The sequence below is a fragment of the Thunnus maccoyii genome, chromosome 10, assembly GCF_910596095.1.
Source record: "Thunnus maccoyii chromosome 10, fThuMac1.1, whole genome shotgun sequence".
Taxonomy (NCBI): Eukaryota; Metazoa; Chordata; class Actinopteri; order Scombriformes; family Scombridae; genus Thunnus; species Thunnus maccoyii.
This window is the reverse complement of record NC_056542.1, coordinates 29,802,042-29,816,741: the sequence shown is the minus strand read 5'-3', so window position 1 is coordinate 29,816,741 and position 14,700 is coordinate 29,802,042. Positions and strand designations below refer to the sequence as shown.

General features: G+C 41.4%; 1 protein-coding gene across 6 annotated transcripts in view; it reads right to left on the bottom strand.

The window, feature by feature from the left end:
- LOC121905235 (low-density lipoprotein receptor class A domain-containing protein 4-like) overlaps positions 1-14,700 on the bottom strand; it is a 175,401-nt gene that overhangs the window by 121,305 nt on the left and 39,396 nt on the right. The window contains exon 1 of one of the 6 annotated variants that reach the window (XR_006098377.1): positions 1,561-1,601. The exons of the other annotated variants lie outside the window; for them this stretch is intronic. The gene's annotated coding sequence lies outside the window, so the exon portion shown is untranslated. Of the gene's footprint in view, positions 1-1,560; positions 1,602-14,700 lie in introns of those variants that run through there. 6 annotated transcript variants of the gene reach the window in all.

Sequence of the window (14,700 nt, the reverse complement as noted above, 5' to 3'; positions counted from 1 at the left end):
TCAAAAGACACAAAGAAAATGCCACAAATGCATCAATCCTCAAGTGAAAATCCAACAAGTGGATTTCATCTTGAGGGTCAAAAAACGGTAGCCTCAAAAAAAACTGCAGTGTGCATCAATCAAAACAGAGACAAGGTCATTGGGCTTAATTCCTGAGCAACACTCAAGTGATTGTATCAGAAAATTTCAGCTGCAAATTAACACCTAGCATGTAATCCTCAAAGGAATTTGTCATTCACACTTCATTTGATTGAAAGACGTTCTTCTGGACAAGCATTTCAGCTTCTTTCAGTGTTTAATCTAGGATAACAATACAGACTAATGACAAATGAGGCTGATTGTTGTTGAACATCAGTGTCCTGATTGACCGCAGTTTACTTTTGTCATCATGTAGACACAATTACACAGCTGACAGCTAGACAACCTGTCTGTCTGTGATGACAAGCACACAATTACATAAGTCAGGATTACTTGTCATGCATTAAAAGCTATGGTAGTACTTTGTGTGTAAGTGTGTATGTGTGTGTGAGAGTCCCAACTAGGCCAGTATATCCCTAGGCTTTATCCAGCACAGTAGTCTAATCTAATCACACCTAATTGTACAGACGCGTCTCAGCCTGATTCCCCGCACACGTCTGTCAGTCTGTTTACCTGCTGCCTTTTTATGTCTGTTCTCCAGGATATATTTTTATTTATATCACTTCCTTTCATGTCTTATTTTCATCTCATTTTTATTTTCTATTTCCGTGTTTTCTTCCAACTGCAATTTGAATTGTATTCACTTTTTGTGTTAGGAAATAGAAACTAAAATGATACTATGGATATTGTGCACATTTTCCATTGTTCAAAAGAACATAATACTTTTTGGGCATATCTGTGGTGAAAAGTGTTGAAGTTTCAAGCCTCTGTTTGGGTGCTTCCCATGGCAGTGTTTGACTGACAGTTGAGGGCCAGAGTTGATCAGAGACACACTGTCGAGTTCTATGGTGTGCTACTAACTGGAGGCTGTCATATTTCTGTATAGCATATGAGCATACAATTTGTTTCTTCCTTTTTAAACAAGTCTGTCCCTTTACTTTTAAACTTGTAGTGGAAGCAAGCTAGCTAGGCTAATTAGCTTTCACTCAGAAAATGTACGCTAGTCATCCTCCCTTGCTAACATTAGCATATGAAGTTATATTTGTGCCTTTTGTTCATTTTATTTCAACATCTGTTGAGTCATTGGCAGCTCTCACAGACAGTGCTGTGTTCATACCTTAGACTGTAAAAAATATGGACGTCACTGTGATGTCACCCATTGGTTTGTGAACTGTCGTTTTGAATCCTCGAATTTAGCGTTTTGGCCATCGCCATCTTGGATTTGACCGTAACGATGTTTGATTTTTGGAGCCAGAAGTGACCATATTTGGACAAGAGGGTGGAGGTGACCATAGCGCTAGCTGCTAGCTTGGTTAGCACGGTACATGTCCAATCTTTGGTTAACCGTGATAACGCTAATGCAACTGCTAATTTCTGCTAGTGCAAAACAGGCCTAAAACCATTAAAACAAAATGTACTCACCGGAAAAGATGAACATCTGACTCCTTAGAGTATCTTTTATCACAACCAAATGCTGAACAAGACTTTTTTATAGGGATGCACGATATTATCGGCACGTCATCGCATAACAAACCGGGGCTCATTGCTCTGGTCGGATCCACATGCAAAACCGGGGCTAACGTTAGCTGAGAGGCTAGCAGAGGCTAGCTGGCTGTGCTTCCCTCCGGTCATGCTACGGCTAACGCTCCGCTAGCCTCTCAGCTAACGTTGGCCCCGGCTCTCCATGTGGATCCAACCGGAGCACCGAGCCCCGGTTTGTTATTCAGGTTAAAGTGGGAAGAAGCACGGGGTCTGACGGGCAGCTTGAGTGAAGTAGAGCCTGCGGAGGAAGCACCAAAACCGTCACGGAGAAACAGTCCGTCGAGTAGCTGCTGAATTCGGCTGCTCTGATAGGAAACACCTCGGCTGACAGGATGTACCACTTTGTTTTTTTTTGGGGGGGGGGGATCTTTTTGGTTTATAACGGCAGTTGGCAACCAGCGTATTAGGCGCATTACCGCCACCCTCTGCTCTAGAGTGTGGACCAGAGATTAAATCCTACACATTAATCCTGTCTGTCTAATGAACTCAAAGAAAACTCTACTGCTCCTCCTACTTGGCAGGTTCATTCAAATTTTAAGGCTTCCTAAATTCTTCCTTCATATATTGTATTTCTTGATCATACTTAGTACAATCTATGCTTGCATGCATAATAGTCTCCTCAGCCATCTGGAAAAAAATATGTGCATATATCGGTATCGGTGCATATATCGGTATCAGCATCGGCAATCAGCCACAGTGAGTTGGACATATCGGCATATTGAATATCGGCAAAAAATCCATTATCGTGCATCCCTACTTTTTTGGATGACCAAAATGTTACAATTAACTTTTATGAACTGAAAACACACTACGCAGCTACGCCTATACTCTGTGAATCTGTGGTTACGCCACAGTTACATTATGTAATCAACGTTGTCGCCATGGTACCGACTTGTCAATCGCAATGTAGCCACGCCCTAAAGCATATGCTGCTTTATCGTCTATTTTACTCTAAATGGGGCCATAATTTACAAAATGAACATCATACTGTATTGAAGAAGACTTGATACTAGCGATTGAGACCATAAACTCATTAAGAAAGTGTTTACTGGGATCATAAATCAAGTGAGAAGTAGGGTCATATTCTCATAGACTTCCATACAATCGGACTTCTTTTTGCAGCCAGTGGAGTCGACCCCCTGCTGGTCATTAGAAAGAATGCAGGTTTAAGGCACTTCTGCATTGGCTTCACTCTTCAAACCGGGAGCTACCCACTTGTTCCATATGATACAGAAATGAGGGGGATCTAGCTAGCGTTAGCATTAGCTGTTTCTCTATCAGGGGCCCAGTTGTGACCACAGCAACAGAATCCTGTCACGTCAGCGCTCCACACATCACCCAGTGATTCGAATCATGACATTCTGTAGCGGACAGAGACACGGACTAACATGAGGAGTGCTCAAAACACATGAGAATAAGCAACAGTTAACAAATTCGGCCTCAGTGTTGCCAACTATTTTCAGAGGGAAGTAGCTAAAGCCTGTAGATGTCACTTGATGATGTCATGCTAAGTTACATATCTATGACGTCATGACATAATTACATATACATATGTCGTGGAAAAATCCTTCAGATAGAACAATGAATCTTCAGGTGTCCCACAACATATTTGTCCAAAACTCAAAGAAGCTCACTGGCAGAGTTCAATGCAAAATAGATTTACTGTGTATTGAGCAAAATACAAGCAAACTGAGTCTGGTCCACGGAGCAGCACTGAAACACAGTCTCAAAAACACTTCCTTATATACTCTGTTCAACTCCTCCTATTGTGGAGCCCTTCCCGTAAGCTCCTCTCACAGTGATGTCACTAATGACCTTGCAAAATGTTACAGGATCAATTTTATATCACACAAATATATTTATTTGGTCAAATTTGATAAGGGAGGGTGTGTTCAGCTAAGGCCAGTCACATAGGCAACAGATTCTGAAACTTTCATGGACAAGTTTTGGCGCGTCATATGTCCCTGACACTTACCATTATCTCTACATTGGTTAAAATAATGCTACAATGGTTACCAGTATGTGCTGTTCTCATGCGCTCAGAGTGAGGTGATACTGTTTAATCAGAGAGCTACATTAGCACTCGTTCACTGAGAAATACTGTTGACTAAATCTAGTAAGAAAGTCACTAAGTTGGCAATACTGGTCATCCTCCTGTTGTTTAACTACCTGTGTGTACTTTGGAATTAAAGTGACACAGATATTGCACGAATCAAATTACAGTCCCGACGTCATCAGTCGGAACAAATATTCACACCTACTTGAGAACACTAATGTAGGGGGCACTATCACTGCAAGACAATGAATTACATTTACATTTCTTCTTTGTGGTAATTACAATTTTGACCAAATAAGCACACAAGTCAAAACAAACACCAAGTATATATACTGTATTCTGATTTCTTGATCATTTTATTTCAGTTCGACTTTAATTTATTAATTTCATTTATTACCATTCTCCATATGAGTATGAGCTTAAGGTTTTTCCGCGTATTAAACCACCAGGAACAAGTCCAGCAAGTTTCCTACATACTGTATGAGGAAGGAAGAAAAGAATGAGGGAAGCGAGGAAAGATGAGCGACTAAACAACAGTCTGGCCTCAGGCTCTAGTCATACCGTATCACACTGCTATCACATCCTATATGATGACTCATTCTGTTTCCTATTACCTTCTCAGGACCCTAGTAATGATACAGTGTGTTTGTCCCGTAACAAATACCTCACTGGGACTCAGGCAGTGTGTGAATGCATAAGCTCATGGTGAAAGGCTTCATTTACACACACATACACTCAAACACACACACACACACACACACACACACACAAACACACAGGTTGTTCCCAGCAGTCTGAATCATACGACTCATCTTACAAACATAAACAGGGCTTCTTTACCTCAAGCAAACACATTCTTTAAACACATATCTTCCCCCTCACACACAAACCCATACACAGTCTATATATCCGTAGAGTGTCATTAAACCCTAACCAACCCCAGCTAGTGTATGCCCATAACAAAGGTTCAGAGATGTGTTATTAGTAATAATGTGTACCTACCCTGAGAAATTCCCACAGTGATCCCATAGCTCAGAGCTATGGCATCTCTTGTGTAGCTATAGATTTTTATATGGTTGTTTTCAGGCCTTTTCTGCTTTGTGAGGTAACATACAGCAGACAGTGAGGGAAGAAAATGAGATGGGGGAGTAGATCTGTTTGAACACACAGGGACAAAGGAGGAATAGAGCCTGTAAGAGAGAATTATGATGTCAAGCATGTCACTTTAAAAAGGAACGCAGGTATAGAACTTGAGAATACTTTTGTGATGATACTCAATATCTTACACACTGTAATGATTAGATTATTGTCTTTTGGTAGGTATGAGGTATAGAAAACTCTAGGATCCTGCCTTTAAAGGTACAATACAGAGTGCTGTGTAAGATGTATGCAAAATACACCCTCTGCAGGTGCGAAGATGAATGACTGATTTGGGAGACTTAATGGGGTGTTTTGGGACTCAGGAGTGACTGTATCTACAGCACATATCGAAGCACTCATCTACTCATAGAGAAGCCTATTAATAATAGGCTTCTCTATGAGTGGGTGAGTGCTCATAGAGTGTTGTTTAATAGGCTATTAAACAGGATGGGAAAGGCATCAGATGCTAGGCTAGGGGCTGTTTGATAAAACCAAAAAAATGTAAGGTATATTACTTTTTTCCATGCCACAATATCCCAGTTTCATCCATATTCATCATTCATATTTCTAAAACCAGGATATGATGCTAACACGCAGAAACATTAAGAGGACCCTCCAAATCATTTAACACCATCCTCATATCGGTCTCCTAATGACCTCACTCGTGACTGTGTGACAACAGAAATGCCTCTTTCTCTGGAGGACATGGCAATGTTGGGCGGTTACCTTTAAATTTGAGTATATTTAGACATTCATTATCCCCACAAGATGGTGATCACCTGACTTTTTATCCAGCTCCAGCAGGTTGATATGTCTCAACAACTATTGGATGGACTTCCATTGACTTTGTAGTCGTGCCAGGTCTAAAATTTGTGTCGAGTTCTGTGCGAACACACTGTTAGGGCTTTATTTTAATTGCACAGACACAAGTACAAAGTGCAAAGTGGTAGGTTTGGGATGCACAGACAGGTGCAGGCTTCTCCAAGCTCACCTGCTGTTTTGTTTCATATCTGTGCAGCAGCTAGGTGAAATGGAATATAGATCAGAGGGTGTGGCGATTAATAAATAATGTATTTATCATCCTCATCTCTGCTCACTTAAATACAGAAAGTGATAAGTAGCAATGAAGGACACAAAACAGAGTGCAGAGGCAGGATAAAGGTAGGAAATTCCACTTTAATCCGAGCCACCAGGAGGAGGTTGTGAATAGGAGGCTGGTTGGTTGATAAGTGGAAAAAATGTCTCTCCCTTCTTCTGGATGCCAGACACTAACACAAGATGCTGTAAAGGAGACAGAAATAACACAGGGAAATGCCTCAGTGCACGCTGCTACAAGACACACACACACACACACATACACAAGCAGGACCGCTGCCCATTTGGAATATATACTGTATATATATCTACACATGTATAGACAAGAACATCCATACAACACAACATATTCACACTGATACTGATACACACACACACATACTCAGGGTTTGCGGCGGTAAGCTATTTATACAAACAAGCCAATCCAGCTCAGACAGGGTGAACTGCAGAGGTATAAAAGATGCGGCTGTGGAGACAGAATAGGATAAACACTAACAACAGAATAGAGAGAGGCTGCTGAAAATCTCATTAAATGTAAATTGAAAAACAGACTAAAAATGTCTTCCAGAGCGATAGCCGAGGTGGCTGCGTCGCTTTTTCATCTTCTCTACAACTTTCACGAGTCGATACACCTCCACTTTCACTCTCTCGCCCGCTCTCTTCCTCTCTCTCTCTGTCACACAAACACATCTCAGTGTCTGCTAGTGTTTGTGTGTGTGTGTGTGTTCCTGTTGTAGTTTTATCATTCTTTTTATACCATTGGAGTGGGGATGTTTATTACACAGGCAGGTCATTTTGGCTGGTTTCACTCTCAAGGGTGTAGCTAAAAAAACAAAAAACAAACCTAGGTTCTGTGCATATGCAGGCTCCATTTTTTATGTACGTACAATTGTGGGATTTAATAGTTAAACACATTCATCTGCAGTGGTTAATTAGGGTAATCAGCAATTAACCATATTTAAAACCGAAAAAATACAAATGTGAAACTATGTGCTTTAGTGTGAACAAACTGACATCTCAGTACACCAGATTCTTTTCTAAATACACTGGACAATTAACGTGTATAATGAGATTTGTTTGGAGAAGAACATTATAGAACATTTTTTCTTCCATTGTTATTTAGGTATTTATAATGACCTCTGCATATGATGAAGGTAGAGGGAAAGTCATCTTACTTTTCTGGCCTCTAGGTGAAATGAGCCTCTTATACACATCTTAAAACTGTATAATACTTAAAACAAGCAACTTTGGGGTTTTCTGGGGTTTAAAGTGCCAACCATCACCACTTTACTGCATGCTGTTCCCCATCTCTCTCCCCTCATTTACTGTCATCTCTACTGTTGTCTCTCTAATAATGGCATAAAATACAAAAATCACTACTTTACTGTATCTGTGCAAATATTTTCAGTATAAATTGCTTCTAGTTTGTCAGGCTGTGGGAAAGTTTTACAAATGTCAAACCTTTATGATTTGAAAATTCATACTGCAAAAAGTAATAACTGACCCTGTTTGAAGTTTGAGGTGTCCTGTCAACAGTCAACACACATCTCTTTTATAATGGCGACCTATCGGCAAAATGCTTTTTCTTTTTCTTTTTAAAAGTTGCAGTACCTTGGCTGGCCACTGTGACAAACTGGCAGCATGGCTGACTTGCAGCGTTGTATCCAGCTCTCTTATTATATCTGTTTTCTCTTAGATTGCTGTCTTTCTCACCCCCTGTGTTTTTCTTTTCTCTTTTAGTAGCGAGACTTTTTCTGAAAATATATGATTTACTGAATGTTCTCCTGGACTGTGTTGCACCCGCAGTACATAAATCCATCACTAAGTTTGTGTGTAAAATCCTTCTTGAGTTCTTAGTTATTGTAGTAATGTATAAATCTGTTGCTAGGAAACATCTGTGTCACCATATAATAGAGTTGTGAAGTTGGAGGAAATCCGTAAGTAAAAATCCTGTCACTGAGCTTAAAATCTGGTCACGTGTTCCACTAATAGTGGGTGGAAACAAAGAAAACTAATTATACAATCTACAGAGTGAATAAGTTCGGTTTGAACTGAGTGAATTCAGCAACTATGGCACAACGTTTTGTTTACTACTTCAGCAATGAAGCATTTTCAATCCATTGGGCTCTGATTCGCGCCCCATGGCTTCTTCTCCATTACAACAGTAGCCCAGGGTCATGGGTATTGTAGTACTCTTAGCCGTCCACCAAAATCATAGACAAAACCATTATTTCTCAGAAACGTGTTTTTTTTCTGTGAAATGTAATGAAAGGGTCTGGTCAGATATGTCTACCATATTTCTTATTACTTCTTTAATCTAAACGGGTCAGATATTAGCAAGCTAACGTTAGCTTTGTAATTCGGTTCACTCAGCTAGCTTACACAACAGTTACACTGCAGTTAGTAGGTGTAAATACTTACTAACAAATTTCTATGTAAGAACTAATTTGTGTGGTGCAACAGTTTTAATTTAGTGACACGTAAATCTCCACTTAGTAAACACTTATGTTATAAGCAGGCTAAGAATGAACTTAGGAACAGCTGGTGCAAGAATCTCCAGGTCTCTCCAGTGTCAGCATCAGTGCATTGTCACAGTTGGACGCATCTGTTCACTCGTCCTAATGTTTGGTAAGGAGGAAATCCCAGAGATCAGCTGTCAGTCACTGGTTTAAAGTGCAGTCAATGGACAGTCTTCATAAGGCAGTAGTGTGTGAGTATGTGAGGCGTGTCAGAGTTTCAGCCACACACAAACTCCATCACACAGGTAAGGCAGCTGTGCTGCGGAGGTCCGTCAGAAGCAGAGCTGTCAATCAACTCTTCCTCTCCGTCTCTGAGGCGACCCCCTCTCACCCTGCTCTCCCCCTCATCCATCTATTCTTTCACAGCTGGCTTCTGTCTGCCCACCGCTCCCTCTCTAACTCCTTCACACACACTCCCACATTATCATCTCTCTGTGGGCATTTGTCATTCTCCACCTCTTACCTTCTTTTCATTCTGAGCCTCATCTGACACACTGACCACGGGTTCCACATTATTTTTTGTTCTTTTTTTCACTCCATCTGTCTTTCTCCTCTTTCAGTCTCTCGTTGGCTGACTTTAGTATTCACAACCGCTCTTACTCATTTGACTTTTCCTCTCACACTCTATTAATTTCCCTTTGAGCACCCCCTTCTCTGTGTTTCTCTCTATGTCTCTCTGCCTTGCTGAGGTGGTCTAGATGGTAGATGAGTCACTGCAGCTTTTGCCACTCTGCAGATGATTTATCTGCCCACAAGGAAGCAGGGAAGGGAATGATGGAGGGATGTGTGTGTGTAAGTCAGAGAGAGAGGGGGACATTAAAGAAAAAGGAGAGAAAGATGAAGGGAAGGGGAGGCGGGTGAGGGGAGACCGGGGGAGAAGCAGCCAACCTGCTGGCATCGTACTCTTTCAAATGGAAGAAAATAGTCTGTCGACTGTCAAGAAAAATGCTCCAGACGAATATTTAATTCATCAAAGAACCCCTGACGTTTTAATAAATTAGATAGGAATGTTATAAACACAGATCAGACTTTATTTTCCTGCATTTTGATTTTTTCCCCTCTTTTCTCCACTTTTACAGAAGACGTGTCGTTGTCAACCCGACCACCTTTCAGCAAAGTGTCACGCATCAAACATCTGCTGTTACTGGCATGTTTGTAGCACTGACAGGGCTGAAAAGTAACAGAAACATGATAGGGGGAGAGAAGAGGAGAAGAGAGGAGAGGAAACATGAGGAAAGAAAAAAGAGGAGAGTAAAGGAGAGGAAATGAGGGCAAAAGGAGGAGAGAGAAGACAAGAGGAGAGGAGATAAAAGTAAAGGAAATGAAAAAAGCAGAAAAGAGGGCAGGAAAAGAAAGGAGAGGAGAGAAAAGGAAATAAGGGGACAGTAAAGACGGAGAGGAAAGGAGGGGAAAGTAAAGAAAATGAAGAGAAAGGAGAGGAGAGAAGAAAAGAAACTGAAACAAAAGGGGAGCAAAGGAGAGGAGATAAGAGGAGGAAAGGGGGAAGGAAAAGAAAGTGAGAATAAGGCCAGCCTGTCCAGCCTGACACACCAGACATCACGCAGAAAACCTGCGCAAGGAGACAGGAGAAAGGGGGGATGGAAGGAGGGAGGGTTTGATGGATAGAGGCGGAGTGGGAGGGAGTGTTTGATGTAGGGAAGGAGGGAGAGTGTGATGAAGGGATGCAGGGGAGGAGAGGAGAGGATGCTGAGAGAAGCAGCCAGGAGGGAATTTATTGCAATCATTACACTTGATGGACTCACTGAAGCTGCACTTCATACACACTGTCTGGCTCCTGTTTGTGTGTGTGTGTGTGTGTGTGTGTGTGTGTGTGTGTGGTGGGAGGCTTCATATTTACACACACGCACGCACACACACACACAGTCTGGTTGAGCATTTGTCTGTGTTTTCTTTAGCGAGAGGGAGGGGAGGAGATGCGGGGAAATGGGGAAGGTAGTCTGAGTTTCTCTGTCATTTTCTGTCTGGCCGCCTCTTCCGACAAGGTATTCTTTTTTACATCCGTTTACGTCGGCTATTTCCCTTCTTTTCTTCTTCTCCCTTCATTTACGTCCCAGACAAAAGCGAAAATCACACCTCAATATGCACCACAGTGCTATCATAGCACATTTGCGTTGGTTTCCCAGTGGCACCGACACTTCTGCTCCAGCGGAGAGTGATGACATCATATAGTGCTCGCTACTTTGCAGAAGTAAACTAAGCTGTGATGGCTCGAGCTACACGGTTCAAACAAATGTATACTTATGAAGTTTTTCCAACGTTATCTACAGATTTTTTAATGTTGATTGTACAACAATTAGTAGAGACAAATCTCTGTTGCACTGAAGCACTGCTGCCATTACTGCAGTGGCAGAGCGGATGTGAACATATGAAAGCAGAGATGTCTGGCTTAATCACGGTCACCAGGCACCTCCTCCGACAGATGACGGTAGTCTGTATGAATGTGGAAGTTGTCCAGTCTTTAAAACTAGTCTGAAATGAATTATTATGACTCAGGCTTTGTGAGAAAATAACATTAACGCACGCCTTTGTCTGACCTCCACAGTCTGAATGTTAAAGTGCTGTGTGGAGTACCTAATTTAAGCCAGCAAACATGAGGATTTAATGGAATTTTATGAAAGTAAAATTGATTTCATGGAGCAGAGGCTTATGACTTTTATTTTTTTCCTTTTTTCCATGTCTCAGTTTCTTGTTACTGATAACAGCAGAACTCACAGCACAGAAAAGATGTCTAGCCGTCTGTAAAAACTGGACTTAATTTGGTTGAAAAGTTAAATGTAGAAGATTATATACTGTATTTTAAGGGAATACTAATGCACTCAATAAGTGAAATCCTTTACATACATCACAGTGCAGGTTTACATATGAGTCACCTCTGAATCAATGGCAACTAGTCTACTTTCGCCTACATCCCGGATTCATCTATTAAACTTATAATCATTAAGATTTTTATCATAAAACCCCATTTCTATATACTATTTATAGCCATTCAGTGTATTAGCATTCTGTAATTGCCTCTCTGTAAAATAGTTTCTTTGCTACTAATGGAGTCAGTGCGTGGCTCTCTTGTACTCATGCACAAGGGATTCACAAGAAACAATGCATGCACCTCTACCGGACATGCTGCAGAACACAAAAACTGCTGCGTGTGCATATTTAACATCATGCGGAAGACAACTTTCAAGCATGAGTTCAGTGTTCCTGTGTTGGACGACACTGTTGATTAAGTCTTTAAGTCTCCATTGAATCCCTGATGGTCACTACAGGCGTCATTTTGAACTGAACTCTGGGACCAGGTGTCACTAAATTAACCAGGACTGAAATCTTTAATCTGGATTAATTGATTTTTTGGCCATATGAGGGAAGAAACACAACACTCACATATTTTCACCTCATAAGTAGATTGGCTAACATGTTAGTTAACAGTTGTATATTTACACGTCCAGCAGACACACAGCAACATTAGCATTCTTTTGGTTGTGTTCTGACCAACATTCACTCTCCTTCTAGCTCTGATTTTGACTCCACCAACTATGTTTACCAGCTAACTGTTAACTTAGTTTCTCTGTTGTTTAGCTCTCGTCAGGTAGTGTAAAGTGGGTTCGTTGGAGCTTTTTCACTGAAAACAGCTGCTTGCTTGTAGCTAGAAACGAGGTTGATGAGAGCGGTGAGACTGAATCTGTAAAACCAAAACAATAAGCTGAAAGACGCTAAAATGCAACACCTTTATAATTTTATAATCAGAGCAGATTTAAGGATTAAAACTTTGAACATTTTGCGTGTTCAAGAAAAGTTGTTTGTTTGACATCAATTAATAATCATTTTTTTCCCTTAACAAGTTTAATAATCTACTATTCATCACTTCTACTATTCTCTTCCTTCCATATTTTATGTCTATCTCTGCACTTCTGGTCCCACAAGACCAGCAATTTGATCAGATCACATTTAGGCTCTGAGAAATTGTCATGGCACTTTTCACTATTTTTGGCATTTTCTAATAATCATCAGCTGCAGCCCGAAAACATTTAGCTTCTATTAACCTTCTTTGGCATCTGCAGCTGTCAGCCAAGTTAGCTGTTCACCCACCCAGCCAGCGAACCACCCATTCAGCATGCCTGCCAGTCACCCAGACAGCCACCCTCCCCGCCAGCCAGACAGCCAGTCTGCGTATCCCAGAGCAGCAGTCGCCCAGCGGTGCTCGAGTGACAGCGCTCAGATTTAAAACCCGGCAGCAGCGTTTTGTTTCTGCCCCGCTGACTCTTCCTATAACCTAACCAGGCTTTATCAGCCCTGCACAGGCTGCACTGGGCTGGATACAGCACCTGGTGGAGGGGAGGGAGGAGAGGTGAGAGAAACAGACAGAAATAATAAGAGGGAAGAAGAGGTGGTGGCAAATAAAAACGACCGAACCTGTGTGAGGAAATGGGAGCAAAGAGGAGGGGGAAAAAAGCAGACGGAGGAGAGGAAAGAGGAGTGCGGGGGGTGTAATGGAGCAACTGGGGAGCTCTTCACACTTCACTGTGGTCTTGCCCTGTAAATGACCCTGTCATCAGTTTGCATGTGTGTATATTTGTGCGTGTGTGTGTGCAGCTTCCGACAGGTGTCTGATATTGAATCCTGCTACCTGACACACTGTCGTCTGCCAGACTCACAACCCCCCCCCCTCCCAAACACACACACACACACACACACACACATTCAGGATGTCTTTAGATCAGAGATGGATTTGTCCCTTGGTGGGCTGGATGAAAAATGACTTTGCCGCCTTGGGATGAGTGTACATTTGACTGAGTCCAGTTCATTCAGGGGTGTGGAGGTGTGGAGGTGTGGAGTGTGTGAACGATGTCTAAGTGAACTGAAAGTCACCTTGACTTGTTTCTTCTTGTTAATTGCTATTGATCAGCAAGGACAGCAGAACTCCTTGATTTTTTTTAAGGCAGATCAAAGATCCTTGAGTAAAACCTACAAAAACATGACTGAAGGAGAAACACTTGGCCTTTCTTTATAAATTCAATTAACCTACCAGTTAAATTAAACATTCATGAACATTCGCCTGAGATCTGGCATTAAGCAGTTGTTTCATGACTACCTGAAGGGTTCCTGATTACTCTGCATCAGCTCTCTTCCTCTCTTCACCTCTGCCCGTTTCTGCCTCCTTTTGAACACATTTAAAAACACATTTAAAGGGCCAGTGCGTAGGATTTAGGGGCATATAGCAGGGAGGTTGCAGACTGCAACCAACTGAATACACCTCCCCTCCCCTTCCAAGTGTGTAGGAGAACCTACAGTGGCTGCGAAAATTATGAAAGGCCCTCTCTAGTGCCAGTGTTTGGTTTTTCCATTCTGGGCTACTGTAGAAACATGGCGGTGCAACATGGTGGCCTCCGTGCAAGAGGACCTGCTCCCTATGTAGATATAAAGGGCTCATTCTAAGGTAACGAAAACACAATGATTCTTATTTTCAGGTGATTATACACTGATTAAAATATACTTATGAATATTATAGTCCAGTTCTGCTAAGTCCATTCTGCACACACTGCACCTTTAAGAAAGCTGAGTGGCAGTTTGCTGTTAATGTGAAAAGATAATGGGTCCCACACAGGGTGCAGTCATGTGAGGGTTCTCGGTGAGGTGAGGACATACAGCTGGGTGCAACTTGAGCCGAGGTGGCAGGAACCCAAGCTTTCCCACAACTGTTGCACCAAACCAGAAAGTCACATCATCATTTCCACTGTCACTGTAGCGTTTTTCACATACATCAGGGCTGCACTGTGGTCAGATATATTTATTTATATATTTATTTAATATATCTATTAAAGAAAAACTAAATAGAATTTGAAAAGTAATCTCTATATATTTGCATTAATGAAATGGCAATAACACTTGCTGCTGGAGCCCACTATCTACTTCATGGCTTGAACTGGAGCCATATATCGACCCTTCCAATATATCGGCTGATATTAGCTTACTGCAGACATATTGTATCAGTGTATAAGTAACAAGATATTGTTTTATAAAAATTCCAAAGATATGTTTAGCATAATATAGAAGAATATTTTGTCCACTAGAGAGCATTGAGCAAATTTATTTTTCAACTGTAAAATGTCAAGCTTAACAACTTGTTTTCGTTATATTTATGTTAATATATCAAAGAATTTATGGATGATATACTTGTGGAATGGACATTTGATC